This window comes from Callospermophilus lateralis, unplaced genomic scaffold (assembly GCF_048772815.1).
Source record: "Callospermophilus lateralis isolate mCalLat2 unplaced genomic scaffold, mCalLat2.hap1 Scaffold_79, whole genome shotgun sequence".
Taxonomy (NCBI): Eukaryota; Metazoa; Chordata; class Mammalia; order Rodentia; family Sciuridae; genus Callospermophilus; species Callospermophilus lateralis.
This window is the reverse complement of record NW_027515935.1, coordinates 5,249,810-5,265,554: the sequence shown is the minus strand read 5'-3', so window position 1 is coordinate 5,265,554 and position 15,745 is coordinate 5,249,810. Positions and strand designations below refer to the sequence as shown.

The 15,745-nt window shown below is 35.1% G+C and overlaps 1 pseudogene; it reads left to right on the top strand.

The window, feature by feature from the left end:
- LOC143640942 (mucosa-associated lymphoid tissue lymphoma translocation protein 1-like) overlaps nt 1-15,745 on the top strand; it is a 108,305-nt pseudogene that overhangs the window by 75,343 nt on the left and 17,217 nt on the right.

Sequence of the window (15,745 nt, the reverse complement as noted above, 5' to 3'; positions counted from 1 at the left end):
AAACTTGTAAGAAGTGTCTTCATTCTAATTTTATTTCTTTTTGATTTGTAAGGCCAAAGTTGTATCTTCAAGTTGCCCCAATCTTGTATTTGAATATCCATTCATTTCAAGATATAAACCAGTTCACATTTTATATTGCTTCTTCTGAGTCGAAAAAAGTTGTAGATTAAATCAGTGACTTGGAAAAAGAGTTTCAGTAGCTTTTCTGGTTAAAGTATAGCACAATAAAAGGCTTCAATTCATTCCTTGTAATTTCTATGTTTTCAGGGTCTAATGTGTTAGTTTATAATTTTTTCTATATTTTTATTATCCATTGTGTTCAAAGTTAAAACTTTGCCCATGTTAGTGTGCTTTGTGAAGTTTTTCTTAAAACAGAATTATCTTCTAATATAAAATGTGGTTAGTTAAATAATACATAGTATAAAATCTGTCTAAACTTGGATTTAAATTTCAAAACATGGAATTTTATAAATACTATATGTTTTCAGCTTAATTATGTAGTAAAATATTATAGGACTATAATTTAAATACTGTATGATATGACTTGGTTAATTTATAAGACTCTAAAATATTGTCCATTGGTTGGTGATTTCAAGGCTTTGGCAGAGATATTTAGTTCCCCACATAAGATATGTTCTATATTTATAGATTTCTGAGTTACAGGGCAAACAGAAACCTTTGTTATGCATATGAGTCATCTCTCTGCCAAGAATGTACTTTTTATATTCTGTGTGTTTTTGTAAAAGTTTCATATCTATGCCGGAGTCTTCTCAGAATTACAGATTTAATTCTGTGTGGCTAAAAGAGAATTATGAAATATCCAAGCTTAGTTTCTGCCATTAATTTTCTTGCTAAGCTTTCTGGGATTATTGGTCTATGGAAGCTGACTTCAGATTACTTATCTCATTTTCCTGTTATTTATTTTAGTCTTTCCATATATCTTTAAAAAGTCTACAGTTTCAAAAATTCCCATTTATATCTTTGGCAGCTAGCACAATGTCTGCAAATGGTATAAGGCCACAATTATTGATTGAATGGGAAGGATGACGACATAGATACTTTATTATCTTCAATCACTTGTACTTTAATCATCCAATACTTTCTGGGAGGAATTTAACATATGTGAAAATGTGGGCTAAGAATAAATGTGTCTTTAACTGCCTCTCAATGTCTTTTTGAAATTTTATACTTCATATTATCCACAGCATCAATCTGACAAACATAAACTCTGAACTTCCAATTGCTGGTGATTAATAAAACAGGATTTTATTGGAATCTTGCAATACACATTTTATTATGCAGGGAGCAAATGTTATATCTGTTTTTTTTATTTACCAAGTGATTTGTGCCACTAACCCATGCCTGACCCTGTCCCTTCCCACCTCTTGATTAGTCTGATGATGCTAGACATAGCTCTGGGTCAAATGCAGAAAACACCAGATGGTGTCATACCACTTAGAGAAAACAAACAAAGCTCATTTGGTGTGGGGAGGGGGTAGAGGAGTATGGAGCAGATCAAATTGCACTAAAATCTCTGCATATGAAGACTGGAGTCAGGATAAATTTGGACAATATACCTATGGACTTGAAAGAGAAATAAAAAATCTGAAAAAAATAATGCTTAGAAAAGGATAAAATATTAAAAAGGGCTGGGGATGTGGCTCAGTGGTTAAGTACCAAAGGAAAAAAATCTTATTTAAATAACTTTCATTTTCTGAATAATGAGAATTACCACTGTGGCACAGCTGAAGTTAACAAGGTAACTACTATTTGCAACTTCAGCTATTATGTTCATGTTGTAATAGTATAACTTTGCTAATGAGCATTATGGGATGATAACTGATGGGTGCAACCATCCATTTTTCTTATGAAAATAGGAAAGAATATACTGTACTAAGATGCCCTATTACTGACTTATACTTTCATCTTAGACTCAGGTGGATTGCTTAAGTGTATCCATCCCAGTTTTTAAGGTACCTAAATGGCTTAAACAGGAAAAGTCTTCAAAACTTCTTTAGAAGCAATGAGATATAAGAAAAAATATTGATAAATTTAGATTTCTGGATTGGTAAACTATTGAGAGTGAAGGAATTCTCTGAAAAAGTATGTATTTGAGTATCTATTCTTATTTTTATTGACAGTGTCACCTTGCTTTTTAAGCCTTTTTATTTGGCTAATCAAATCAAAACCTTTACTTGTCCCTGCTAAATAGAGAACCAGAAATATAAAAAGCTGGGGAAAGATTTCAGTTGAGGCCCCACTATAAAAACATCATCTTGGGGTATAGAGTAAAGAGACATGTTAGGGCAAAATGGTAGCTTAAGGAAGCTAGAACATTTTTAAATCCCACTGATTCATGTCTTAACAGAGTGGCTGCATTTTATTTTGAAGTATTATGACTATCCAAAACATCAGACACATCTACATTAAATGTGTGTTAAAGGCCTGAGGGTTTAGGGCATTTCATAAATAAACCTTTCATTTTTGTTTGGACTGTGCCTTTGACTCTGATTGATATCCCCAGATGACTGGTAGTACCTGAGTGGTGGAGAGGAGGTGAAGGTAGAGTCATGGGGATTTCAGCTTGAACAACTTTAGGTTAGAAAAACATAGGGACTCAAGTATATGCCATTATTATTTTTATGTTATTTATGGGCTTGTAAAATATAAGTTACAGTAGAACAGAAAATAAGTAATTCAAAACATATGAAACTTATGTTTACAAATGCCTTAAAAATAGAAATAATTGAATGATATTAGGTGTCCTTGAAGATAAGTAAGATAAAGATTTTTAGTTATACAGATAGCTAAGGTTAAAAGTAGCTGTTTGGCTTATTATCCATCCACCAAATGCTTTAGTATGTTCATCACTGGCTGCAGCTTATCTGTGCTTTTGTGGGGAAGAAATAAAAGTGTCTGGTCAAAAGATGGCAGAAGACTTGTTCACTGAGAAAGAGTTTGTTATTCAGTTCATGACAGCTCAGTGGTTAAGAAGGAGGCCTCAGAGTAAGCTAGCCCAGGCTCTGGCTTTTCTGCTTACAAGCAGTGTAACTAAGGTGGTTTACCTTTTCTAAGCCAACAGTGATCTCAAAAAATGATTAGTAATAAATTAAAGGGATTGGTAAAGGAAAAGTAAGAGCAAATAATTACTTCCATGCCTGGCACCTTGAAGTGCTCAAAATATTGCAGCAATGACGACTTCCTGAAAATTTATTAAAGAAATTAATTCAACCTTTATTTTTAGGTTGAGGATTTAGACTAGGCAGCATTCTGCTTTGGGCCTCCATTAGGTTTCTAAGGAGGTGGGGGGAGAGGAGTTCATAAAGTAGTAAAATGGTGAGAAACTGGTATACTAACATTTTATACTTTATATTTTCTGGAATAATGTTAAGTAAAAGTCAGCAGTAAATAATAGAGACAGTATAATACAGCACAGTGATAAACTGGCCTACATTCAAATTCTGATTCTATCTCTTAGTGGTTTGAATTCAGGTAAGCTTATAAACTTATTATTGTCTGTTTTCACATCTGTAAAGGGGTAATGATAATATAATATTATATACCTTGTCCTGAGGATTATATGAGGTCACATAACTGAAGTGCTGTCCTGGAGCCAGACCTGGCATACCAAGCTCTCTTGAGTCTCCCAGAGGTGGGGTTGACCTCATCAGAGCACTGTGCTAGGTGGAGCGCAGATCCTCTCAGGAGGGAGAGTTTTCTAGAGAAGTGAATATCACTTCTGTGGTCAGAAATAAATAGCTTTGGCAAATTTTATTCTTGAAAATCATATTCCAGAGAAATAAATACCCTAAAGATCTATTGTGCAGAATTATATCTCTGACCATGTTAGGTTCTTTGAGATTTTATAGACATCTATATTGTCTTCTGTCCTTGAGTAATGGGTTAGTTTATTATTACTGGAGATGGAATTTTTAAAATAAATCTCAACTACTTTACATAAAAACACTTAATATAATTTGGTTGCAGGCTGTAATAGAAAATGTTTATACTTTTCATGAATCTTCTTGGGAAGAAGACGTATTTTGGTTTAAGTACCTTGATTTCAGCAGTTACAAGGCTGAGCATATGACTAACATAGTAGAACCATACCTAGCTTTCCCCTAGATGATTGGAAACAAACCTTCTCTCTCTTCCCTCCCTGATTTGCTTCTTCTCCCAGACCAAATCTTACTAAAGCTATGCATGTTCAATGATATGATGTGGGTAGCACCCAGGCTTTCTGCTTGATGCTCTCTAATATCCATAGTTAGAATAGCACCACTTTTACTTAAATCAGACCTTTTATAAAAGGGCTCTATATCTGATTCTGTCTTGATCAGTTTGATATAATGCAGTTCAGTAAGTACTTACTGGATTCCTAGCATATCCACAGTCCAGATAAGAAATGTGCTACTGCTGAGAGCAATATAGAGAATAAAAAACAAGATCTATTCTCCCAAGAAAATTATAGTTCCTTAATATAATGGGACAAAGAACTGTCTGTGGAGTCTATTCACCTATCAGTTGTGTGATTTTAAGCAAATCATTTAATCTTTTTAATTTTCTCATCTATGTAGGTAGGAGTAATTTATAGATTGTGTTATATGTATTTAAATTAGATTGTATGAAAGTACATGTCACTATGATCATTTTCTATCAGAAAAAATGAAGTGTGTGTACAACTGTACAATGTTAGTCAAAGTCAGTGATTATTAAAATGTACTGCCACCACTTTTCAAAGCAGGGAGAGATTGCAGTATGTTAGAAAGATATAAGCAAATGATAACTTGCCCAGGAGTCTGAACTTGAGATGCTCTTTGAGGAGGGGTTAAAATATAGGGCAATCAATGAATAAAAGTCATGAAGATTTAAAATAAGCAGTGAAGTCACTGATGAGGAAATAGAGTAATATTTTGAATACTTAGTATCAATTTTACTTTTAAAATGTATAATTTAGTGGGTCAGACTGTCCCCAAAGTTGTGCACTGGTGATCACCAACTCTCTACTTTCTTTAACCCAAAAAGAAACCCATTAGTAGTCAGTACTTTTCCTCCATACCCTACCTTTTTCTATCTTTATGGAGTTGCCTATTCTGAACATTTCATATAAATGCAAATTTAATATATAGTCTTTTATGTCTGCCTTCTTTTACTTAGTGTAAAATTTTTAAGTTTCATCCATAATGTAGCCTGTATCAGACTCTATTATTTTAGGGCTGAATAATATTTCATTATATGAATATACCACATTATTCCTGTCTGTTCATCAGCAGGTAGGTATTTGGATTGATTTCACTTTCTGGATATTATGAATAATGCTGCTGTAAGTATTTGGGTACACATTTTTAGGGTGGACTTAAGTTTTCAGTTCTCTTGGGTATGTACCTAAGAGTGGAATTGCTGGGTCATATGGTAATTTTTTGTTTACCTTTTTAAAGAATTGTTAAACTTTCTAAACTTCTTACATCATGTTATATTCCCTCCAGAAGTAATTGGATCTCGATTTCCCTACATCTTTACTTGCACTTTTTATTGTCTTTTTACTATAGATAACCTAGTAAGTGTGAAGTGATATTGTGGTTTTGATTTGCATTTTCGTAGTGGCTCATGATGTTGAACATTGCTTGCCTGTTCATCTTTTATATATTTCCTAAGCTCCTTCCTTGTGCCAGGAATAAACAGATGAATTTAAGACTTCTGTGCACTGAAGGAAATCTTCACCTTTTGTGATAAATGAGCCAGGAAAACAGTCCTACACCCTTTTCTTTATACAACCTGAGATAAAACTGCAATTCATATTATAAATATATTCTTGTATGAATTAGAATACACTTCATACTGCATCTTGATGTCTTAAATGCAGAATTTAAGTAAAGACTGTTGCCCCAATAATTTAAAATGGAAGTTAACATTGACTGAATTTATATTGGGTGTTTCTTAGAGTTACCATCTATCTCTTTTCTCCCTGCCCCTCTCTCCAGGGTTATTATATTATGCAGGACATGGTTATGAAAACTTTGAAAACAGCTTTATGGTCCCTGTAGATGCTCCAAATCCATATAGGTCTGAAAATTGCCTGTGTGTACAAAATATACTGAAATTGATGCAAGAAAAAGAAACTGGACTCAATGTATTCTTGTTGGATATGTGTAGGAAAAGGTAAAATTTTAATGTTTATTAAATTACTTTTGTTGTTAAATATCCACCTTGATAAACCTAAGGCAAACTTGTAAGAAGTCAAGAACAATTTGAATTTTTGAATTTCTGATTATAAATTGAAACTGAAAGAAGAAAACTAGAAAAAAATTCCTTGTTTCTCTATGTATATCAAATTATTTTTATTCTATTCCTGTTTGTCAGAGAATAAAAGTGAAGAACTAAGAGGCATGGTTATCACACTACAAAGAGTTAACTCTCCAGAATGCCTGAACATGTTTCTGACAGTCACTACAGTTATTCCTTCAGGAATTAAAACAAAACCATTCCTCTAGAGTTGGGACACGTCAGTTAGCCCTGGATCTGCAAATATTGAAAGGATAGCTGAAGCAAATGTTTAAAGGTTTGGATCCCATTTGCCTGCCACTGCATTGCTAAGGAACAGAACCAATGACTATTGGATTTACTGCTTTTCACTTTCTCAGCATTTACCAATCAAACCCAATGCCCAAGTTTAAATGTACCTCCATTTTTAAAGCTGACAGAAGATGTGACTGTTTGCCTTTTTGTGTGTTTAGGAGCCTGAGATTATTTTTGGTAAATAAATTGCTGACTAGATGAAGCAATTTGGAACCTGTAATTTTAAATAATTTATACTAAAAATATATTGTATTTTTCATTATATTATTTATATTCTTTAAAGAATTCTGTTCAACTTTTCATATCTGTCCTTCTCTCCTTTCTTCCTTTTAAATAGAAATGATTATGATGACACCATTCCAATCTTGGATGCACTAAAAGTCACTGCCAATATTGTGTTTGGATATGCCACGTAAGAAAATTTTATGGTTATGTTGAGATTCCTTTATTTATTCTTTGATGTTTTCTTTTGATTGGAGATTAGATGCCTAGATGCATAGATATCTAGACATAAATTTGCCTCCTTGATGTTCTTGGTGCAAAGTTTTAAATACTTGACATCAGTACCTAATGTCTTGGTATCTTATTACTAAGCACCAATGCATTTAGTTCCTGCTTAAAGATAACTCTTTAATTAGGGATGTCATTGTAGGGGAGGAGGAGAGAGAATGAAGCTCATCACTGTATATGGATACTCCAGGTAGCAAGTATTTGCTTCTTTAAAATCTTCTTTCTTTAATTTCTTATTCAGTGGACATTGACAAAGTATAGTTTTATGTATTTATGGAGTACAAAGTGGAGTGATGGATCAAACAAATTAACGTATTCATCACCTCAAGATATTTACTGTCTAATAGCATTTTGTCCTTTGACCAGCAACTCCCACTCCTCCTACTTGCCAGTCTCCAGGAATCACCATTCTGCCTTCTGCTTCTCTGTGTTTGATTTGATTAGCCTCCACATGTAAATAAGAATGTGGCTTTTGGCTTTCTGTGCCTGGTTTATTTCACTTCTTTCTCTTGGTGTTTTTAAGGTGTCAAGGAGCAGAAGCTTTTGAAATCCAGCATTCTGGATTGGCAAATGGAATCTTCATGAAATTTTTAAAAGATAGATTATTAGAAGATAAAAAAAATACTGTGTTCCTGGATGAAGTTGCAGAAGGTAAAATTTAAAGAAAGAAATGAACTCAGAAAAAGGAGTGGGAGATAAACCTACTCAGGTTTCCCTGTTTGGTGATTATTTTATTCTTACTAGTACCCTGTGGATTTGGAATTGACATTTATTTTATAAAACAATTTTTAAATGTAATGTTCATCAGAGCTCCTGCTATTTAATTCCTTTCTTCTCTCCGTGCAGTCTTAGCTTCATGGCATTTGTGCAGTATCACTTAGCTGACAGGGCTGACATCAGACACAGTGATAAAGTAATCCTCAGAACTATACCTTGTTTTTGTGCCTGGTGCCTTGATGCTGCCCACTGTACTTGCCTGGAAGAAAGCGGGGAAAAAGGCCAGTGAACAGTCTCTTCTGGGATTAGAGAGAGAATCTTACAGAAATTTTGACACTCTGATAGAAAAAGTCAAGTTCATTCTTTAATTGGTGAGCTTAGTATTTTTGAAGCCTGCTGTAAAGGCTTGATCCTAGAGGTCTAATGTTGTGTCTTCTATATCCTCTTGTTCCCTGCCCTGCCTTCTAGTACAGTGCTTGCTGTCTGTGCTCATGTCAGGTCTGAATAAGTATATGTTAAATCAGTAGATTACAGTGTTGTGGAAATGTCCTTTTATGGTCCAGACCAAAAATAAGGTAATGCTAGTGCAAACTAGCACTCCCTAAAAATGAGTTTCATGGATGTTCCTGAGATAACAGTTTGAGTGTAAATTATTTCACTAGCAACTGTCAGTCACATTTATTTTCATGTTTTTGTCAATGTAGATATTTTAGTTATACCCCATGACTTAACCACTCTCTTACTTAATGTAGCCTGCCAGGGCTTTGGGTTTTCTCCCCACCCTCCTGCTTTTTTCCAGAGAAGTTCTGCTTTTAATTCATTTACACATTGGGCTTCCCAATAAGTGTCAATTGAAGAAAAGGTTCTTCTGCTTAAAACAAACAAACAAACAAAAAAGTAAAATATTTGGATTATATTAGTTATTTTTATACTGAGATCCATTAAGGTGCTTCAGAGCCTCTAAAGTGTTTTTAGCCTAATTTCATTTTTAAAGTATATTTTAAGCTCGGTGTACTATTTGGAAGGCTGAAGCAGGGAGGATCACAAACCAGCTTGGACAAAAGGGGCTAGAGATGTAGCTCAGAGGCAGAATATTCTTGGGTTCAATCCCTAGTATCATGAATGAGTGAATATTTCAACTATTTTAAAACAGCAGAAAGCACCAGACTGGAGTTGTGGCTTAGTGGTAGAGTGTTCGCCTAGCACAAATGAGACACTGGGTTTGTTCCTTAGCACCACATAAAAACAAATGAATAAAGTTATTTTTAGGCAATAAATAAAAGTTTATTTTTTTAGGTATTAACTTTAATTTTTAAAAATTTTATATATGACAGCAGAATGCATTACAATTCTTATTATATAGAGCACAATTTTTTATGTCTCTAGTTGTATACATAGTATATTCACATCAATTCATGTCTTCATACCTGTTCTTTGGATAATAATGATCATCACATTTCACCATCATTAATTACCCCATGCCCCCTCCCTTCCCCTCCCACCTCTCTGTCCTATCTAGAGTTCATTTATTCCTCCCATGCTCCCTGTCCCTGTCCCACTATGAATCATCCTCCTTATATCAAAGAAAACATTTGGCATTTGTTTTTTTGGGTTTGACTAACTTCACTTAGCATTATCTTCTCTAACTCCATCCATTTACCTGCAAATGTCATGATTTTATTCTCTTTTATTGCTGAGTAATATTCCATTGTATATATATGCCACATTTTTTTTTATCCATTCATCTACTGAAGGCCATCTAGGTTGGTTCCACAGTTTAGCTATTGTGAATTGAATTACTATTGTGTTACTATAAACATTGATATGGCTGTGTTCCTATAGTATGCTGTTTTTAAGTCCTTTGAGTACGAGAGGGATAGCTGGGTGGGTCAAATGGTGGTTCCATTCCTAAATTTCCAAGAAATCTCCATACTGCTTTCCATATTGACTGAACCGATTTGCAGTTCCACCAGCATTGTATGAGTGTACCTTTTACCCCACATCCTCACCAACACTTATTGTTGCTTGTATGCATAATAGCTGCCATTCTGACTGGAGTGAGATGAAATCTTAGAGTGTTTTTGATTTGCATTTCTCTATTGCTAGTTTTGATGAACATTTTTTTCATGTGTCTGTTGATTGTACATCATCTTCTGAGAAGTGTCTCTTCAGGTTCTTCGCCCACTTATTGATTGGGTTATTTGTTTTTTTGGTGTTTAGCTTTTTGAGTTCTTTATATATCCTAGTGATTAGTGCTCTATCTGCTGTGTAAGGGGTAAAGATTTGCTCCCAAGATGCAGGCTCTCTATTCACCTCACAGACTGTTTCTTTTGCTGATAAGAAGCTTTTTAGTTTGAGTGCATCCCATTTATTGATTCTTGATTTTAATTTGTGTGCCACGGGAGTCTTATTAAGGAAGTTGGGGCCTAATCCCACATGATGGAGATTAGAGACTCCTTTTTCTTCTATTAGACACAGGGTCTCTGGTTGTATTCCTAAGTCCTTGATCCATTTTGAGTTGAGTTTTGTGCATGGTGAGAGATAGGAGTTTAATTTCATTTTGTTGCATATGGATTTCCAACTTCCCAGCACCATTTGTTGAAGAGGCTCTTTTCTCCAATGCATGTTCTTGGCACCTTTGTCTAATATAAAATAATATTGTAGTTTTGTGGGTTAGTCTCTGTGTCCTCTATTCTGTACCATTGGTCTACCAGTCTATTTTGGTGCCAATACCATGTGTTTTTGTTACTATTGCTCTTTAGCATAGTTTAAGGTGTGGTATAGGTGAAGCCACCTACTTCACTCTTCTTGCTAAGGTTTGCTTTACTATTCTGGGTCTCTATTTTTCCAGATGAATTTCATGATTGCTTTTTCTATTTCTATGAGGAATGCCATTGGAATTTTGATAATATTAATTCTGCCTATCCAAGATTCCCAAGTCTTTTTTTTGTTTTTGTTTTTGTTTTGTTGTTGTTGTTGTTGTTTGAAGCTATTGAGAATGGGGTAGTTTTCCTCATTTCCTTTTCTGAGGATTTGTCACTGATATTCTGAAACACCTTTGATTTATGGGTGTGATTTTATATCCTGCTACTTTGCTGAATTCATTTACTAGTTGTAGGAGTTTTCTGGTGGAACTTTAGGGCCTTCCAGGTATAGAATCATATCATCAGCCAATAGTGCCATTTTGAGATCTTATTTTCCTATGTGTGTCCCTTTAATTTCTTTCATCTAATTGCTCTGGCCAGTGTTTCAAGAACTATGTTAAATCGAAGTGGTGAAATAGGGTATCCCTGTCTTGTTCCAGTTTAAATAAAGTTATTTTTTAAAGTATTAAAAAAAAGTTCCACACTTACCCGTATAGGATTACTTACCAAGTTGCCATGACAACAAATGACATCTTGGTATGTTATGTGATTATTTTTTAATTTCTTATAAACGTCTCAGGAAAGTTTTTTGCTTTTTGCTGATCTTTTTTAGATCTACCATGTCTCCTTAATTAAAATTGCCAATTTCAGCTATGTACAAGTAAAACAATATGTGAAATAAATTGATCGCTGTAATAGTTGTAGCTCCAGAACATAATTTTTTGTACTATTCAGTACAGCCTATTCAATTGATTGAAATGGCAAAATGAATGCTCACTAGTCTAGTTCATCAGTTTGGCTTTCAGATATCTGAAAATGATCTTCATATTTAAACTCCAAGACCTGCTAGAAATAAACACTTATTTAGACAGGCACAGTGGCACAAGCCTATAATCCCAGTGACTTGGGAGACTGAGTCAGGACAATCCCAAATTCGGGGACAGCCTGGGCAACTTTGCAAGATCCTGACTAAAAATAGAATAAAACAGGCTGGGGATGTAGCTTAGTAGTAGAGGACTTGCCTAGTATGTAGATTTGATCCCAGCACTACAGAAACAAAACAAAAAAGCTTATTTAATTAGTAGTACTGACAAACTTACTTCTGAGGTATGTATTGTGAACCGATGCACAACCGGAATCTAGGACATTTACAGAAATCTACATCTAATTATGTTTCCTCTATCTGTTCCCTGCCACCTTCCATGATAATAATCATTTCTAAATACCACCATTTATTATTACTTAATTTGTTTCTTTTTTCTTTTTTTTTGGGGGGGGGGCGCGGTGTGTGAATTTTTCTTGTAGTGCTAGGGATGGAACCCAGGGTCTCATGCATGCCAGGCAAACATCTCTACTACTGAGCCACATCCCAGCCCTCAGTTTCTTTCTTACATAGTTTTATTGAGTTTCTATATGTTCTGCGAGGGATAGTGGTTCATGCCAGTAATCCCAGCAGCTCAGGAGGCTGAGGCAGGAGGATCGAAAGTTTAAGGCCAGTCTCAGCAACTTAGTGAGACCCTGACTCAAAATAAAAAATAAAAAGGACAAGGAATGTGGCTCAGTGGTTAAGTGCCCCTGGGTTCAGTCCTCAGTACCAAGAAAGGGGGCAAAAAAGAATTTCCATATGTCCCCCAAAATTAAGTATATTTTTGTTTTAGGTTGTGTTTAACTTTATAGAGAGATATTACACAATATGTAGTCTCTCAGGACTTGACTAAAAGTTTTTTCAATTAATATTATATTGCCAAGATTGGTATTATTACATAACTATAGTTCATTCATTGTGACTTCTGTGTAAAAATTCCACTATTAAAACATATTAAGTTTTCTTTCCACCTACTCTCCTGTTGATGGGCATTTGAGTTACTTCTGCATTTTCCTACTGGAAATAGTGCTGCTGTAACATTCTTGTATATATCTCCTAGAGTGTGCCTACAAGAGTTTCTTTGGGATATAAATTTAAGATTTAGAATTGCTGGGTCATAGTGTAAGCCAATATAGACATAAAATTATCATGACTGCTTTTTTAGAAAAATACTTTCAGCTCTTAGAAACTGGTCCAGTATTTTTGTTTTTGCTTACTGCTACATCACTGGCACCTTAATCTATGTCTGAGTAAGTGCTCAGTAAACACTTTTTGAGTCAGTGGATCATTTTGAGAATATAATCTGATTTATAAGAGAGTTCTTGGCTAAATGTTATAAACATAACAAAAGAATTGCTGGCTTTAAAAATACTACTTACTTTCTTATTTTTTTAGATATGGGTAAATGTCACCTTACCAAAGGCAAACAAGCTCTAGAGATTCAAAGCAGTTGTCTGAGAAGAGAGCACTCACCGATCCAATTCAGGAATTCAGGGCACAGCTCATCCTGCAGAATCCCTAGTGTGCAATCTACAGTGGGCCAAGGCTCATGGTATGGTAGATTTCTTGTGAAATCTTTCTACCATAAACTTACTTTAAATTGTTAAGGTTTTTTTTAATTCTGATTAAATAGATTTCCTCCCAATTTTATAGTGAAAATTTTTGGCTTAGTGGGCAAATTCAAATGTTTAAATTATAGATATTATGCCAATTTATATTATGTTAAAGATTTCAAAAATTTTAGCCCATTGTTTTTACCATTGCTAAAATTTAACAGAGTATGTTTTATTTTTGTGTTTTTTAAATGAGATTTTTTTTATTTGTGTAGTATGTAGTCTTTAGCTTGTCTTATACTGTGACTACTGAAATGTGTAGCTGTGTAGTCAGGTCTGGGTTCTGACCTAGTTTCTACCACCTGGTAAACATGTTATCTATAACATGAGAGTGAAATCCTACTAGATAGGATTGCTGTGATTGAAAGACATGCGTGGCCCATGAATATTACTGCCATTCTCTCTGTGACACTTTATTGGTTTGGGGTTATAAAAGGGAAAAGGTGAGATAAAAATCCTATCTGTAGCCTAAATTACATTTTGGCAATTATTTTGCAGTTTACCTTTTATGATTTAGTGAAATAAGTTTGAATTATTGACTTTAATAAAGATTTTAGATTTTTCCCTTGAGTTCCAAATATCTATTCTGTGAATCTCTTGCTAGAAATAATTGAAAAATAATTACATTTATTGAATGCCTATAAAGCATATTTCTTTTCATAATAGTTTTAGCAAATTAACATATTAGAGCACATTAAAGGGTAAAGTGCTGTAAACATATTATCTTGGCATTCCAGATAATTGCATAGTAATTAAAATTGAATATCTTTTCTGTAAATAAGTCTGAACAACACAAAGTTACAGTGGTAAAGATCAATAGGAAACAAAACCTTCTATAAAATAAGACTAAAAAGTCAGGTAGAAGGTATTTGTAACAAATTTAGTAAGAAGATAGCTTTTTTGGTTTTTGGGGTTTCTTAATAGCATAAAATGGTAAGAGAAGGTAGTGCAGTGGCCCACATCTGTAATTCCAGCAGCCGAGGGAAGAGAATCCCAAGTTCAAGGCCAGCCTAGGCAACTTAGCAAGACCCTGTCTTCAAATAAAAGTGAAAAATGCTTACTGGTAGAGCATTGCCTAACATTCATGAGACCCTGGATTTCATTCCAGCACCAGAAAAAATTATTGTCATGAAGATTGAGACATCAGTGAAAATATATCTATCATTGTGCATATACTCTTGATTACCACTAAGTAAAGTATATATGCAGATGGGCAAGAATTATAATAAAAGATTTGATATGTTTAGCCAGAAAAAATTTGTGTTTAAATAATATTGGTTATATAACATTTTTTAAGGAAAAGAAAAGTCTCTAATTGTATTTTATCCTATACAGAATACTAGCTATTTTATCAGAAAATTTACCAAGCACTCTTTGTAAGTTGTCCCTATTGTTCTTTTTCAGAACTTCCAGAAAGTATGTGTCTTAAATTTCAATGTGGTTTTCAGATTCAATTAGGATTTGCAGCTGAGTTTTCCAACGTCATGATAATCTATACAAGTATAGTCCACAAACCACCTGAGATAATAATGTGTGATGCAAATGTTACTGATTTCCCACTTGTAAGTCTCTCCTTTTTTATTTTTATTTTTTATTTAAAATCAGTGATATTCTTTTCTCTGCCACACTACTCTGCCATGATGTCCTGCCTTACCCTAGGCTCTGAGAATTGGAGTTGACCATCAATGAACTAAGACCTCTGAAACCATTGAAACCGCTGTTGACCAGTGACGAGTTCTTGCTTCCCCAATGTTGAAGAATAACACCAGAAAGCACACGCCGAGGCAAGGTCAGAGTAGAAATTAGAAATTTATTAAAGGGCAGCAGAAAAGACTTCTCCCGGAGGAAGAAGGGGACCCAAAAGGTCGAGGGGATCCAACATGGCGGCCGGCGAGGAAGCTGCACTTTCAATATCTCCACATTAACGGGATCAGAAACACCAATTAAAACAGCTACATTCTACCTACTGAGGATCTTCTAGCAAAATTCCGTTGAAAGGAGACCTGCCGAGAATTAGTAAGTTTATTAGACGTGACAGTTTGCCCCAGACAAGTGAAACTTGACCGGCAGCGCGGGCTCAGAGTCCAATCCCGCGGCCACCCGCCGCTTCTGCAAGCGGCAGGCGGCCCAGAGCAGCGCGGCAGAAGGGTCCCCGCCCGGCCAGCAGACAGCTCCCGCCATCCCGGCTACCCTGGCGGCCCTGCTCTCGCTCGGCGAACAGCCACCCCACCCGGCTGGTTCTTAGCCACGCTAAGATCTAAAGGTTCTCCAGGGATTTCTGGTCATGGGATTCTCAAAAACTTCATGGTATTGGCCTAGCCATATTTCAAGAATGAAGAAGTTGACACTGTGGGTTTTGATTCATTCAGTAGCCATTAAGTGTTGAGGAATCTCCTGTCAGTAAAAGCTCTGGAGATCGCATGCAGGCAAGGTTCCCAAAGAATGGCGAAAGATCACAGGAATCCAGGCCCATTGGGGTCTAAAATATGAGGTTCCTGTGAGTTTTGGCTCTCAACTGTAGCTGAAAAGGCTTTCACAGCAAAATAATGTGAAATCCTGGCTGAGATTCCCAGTGCTGTGGAGAAAGCCACTCTCGGCCT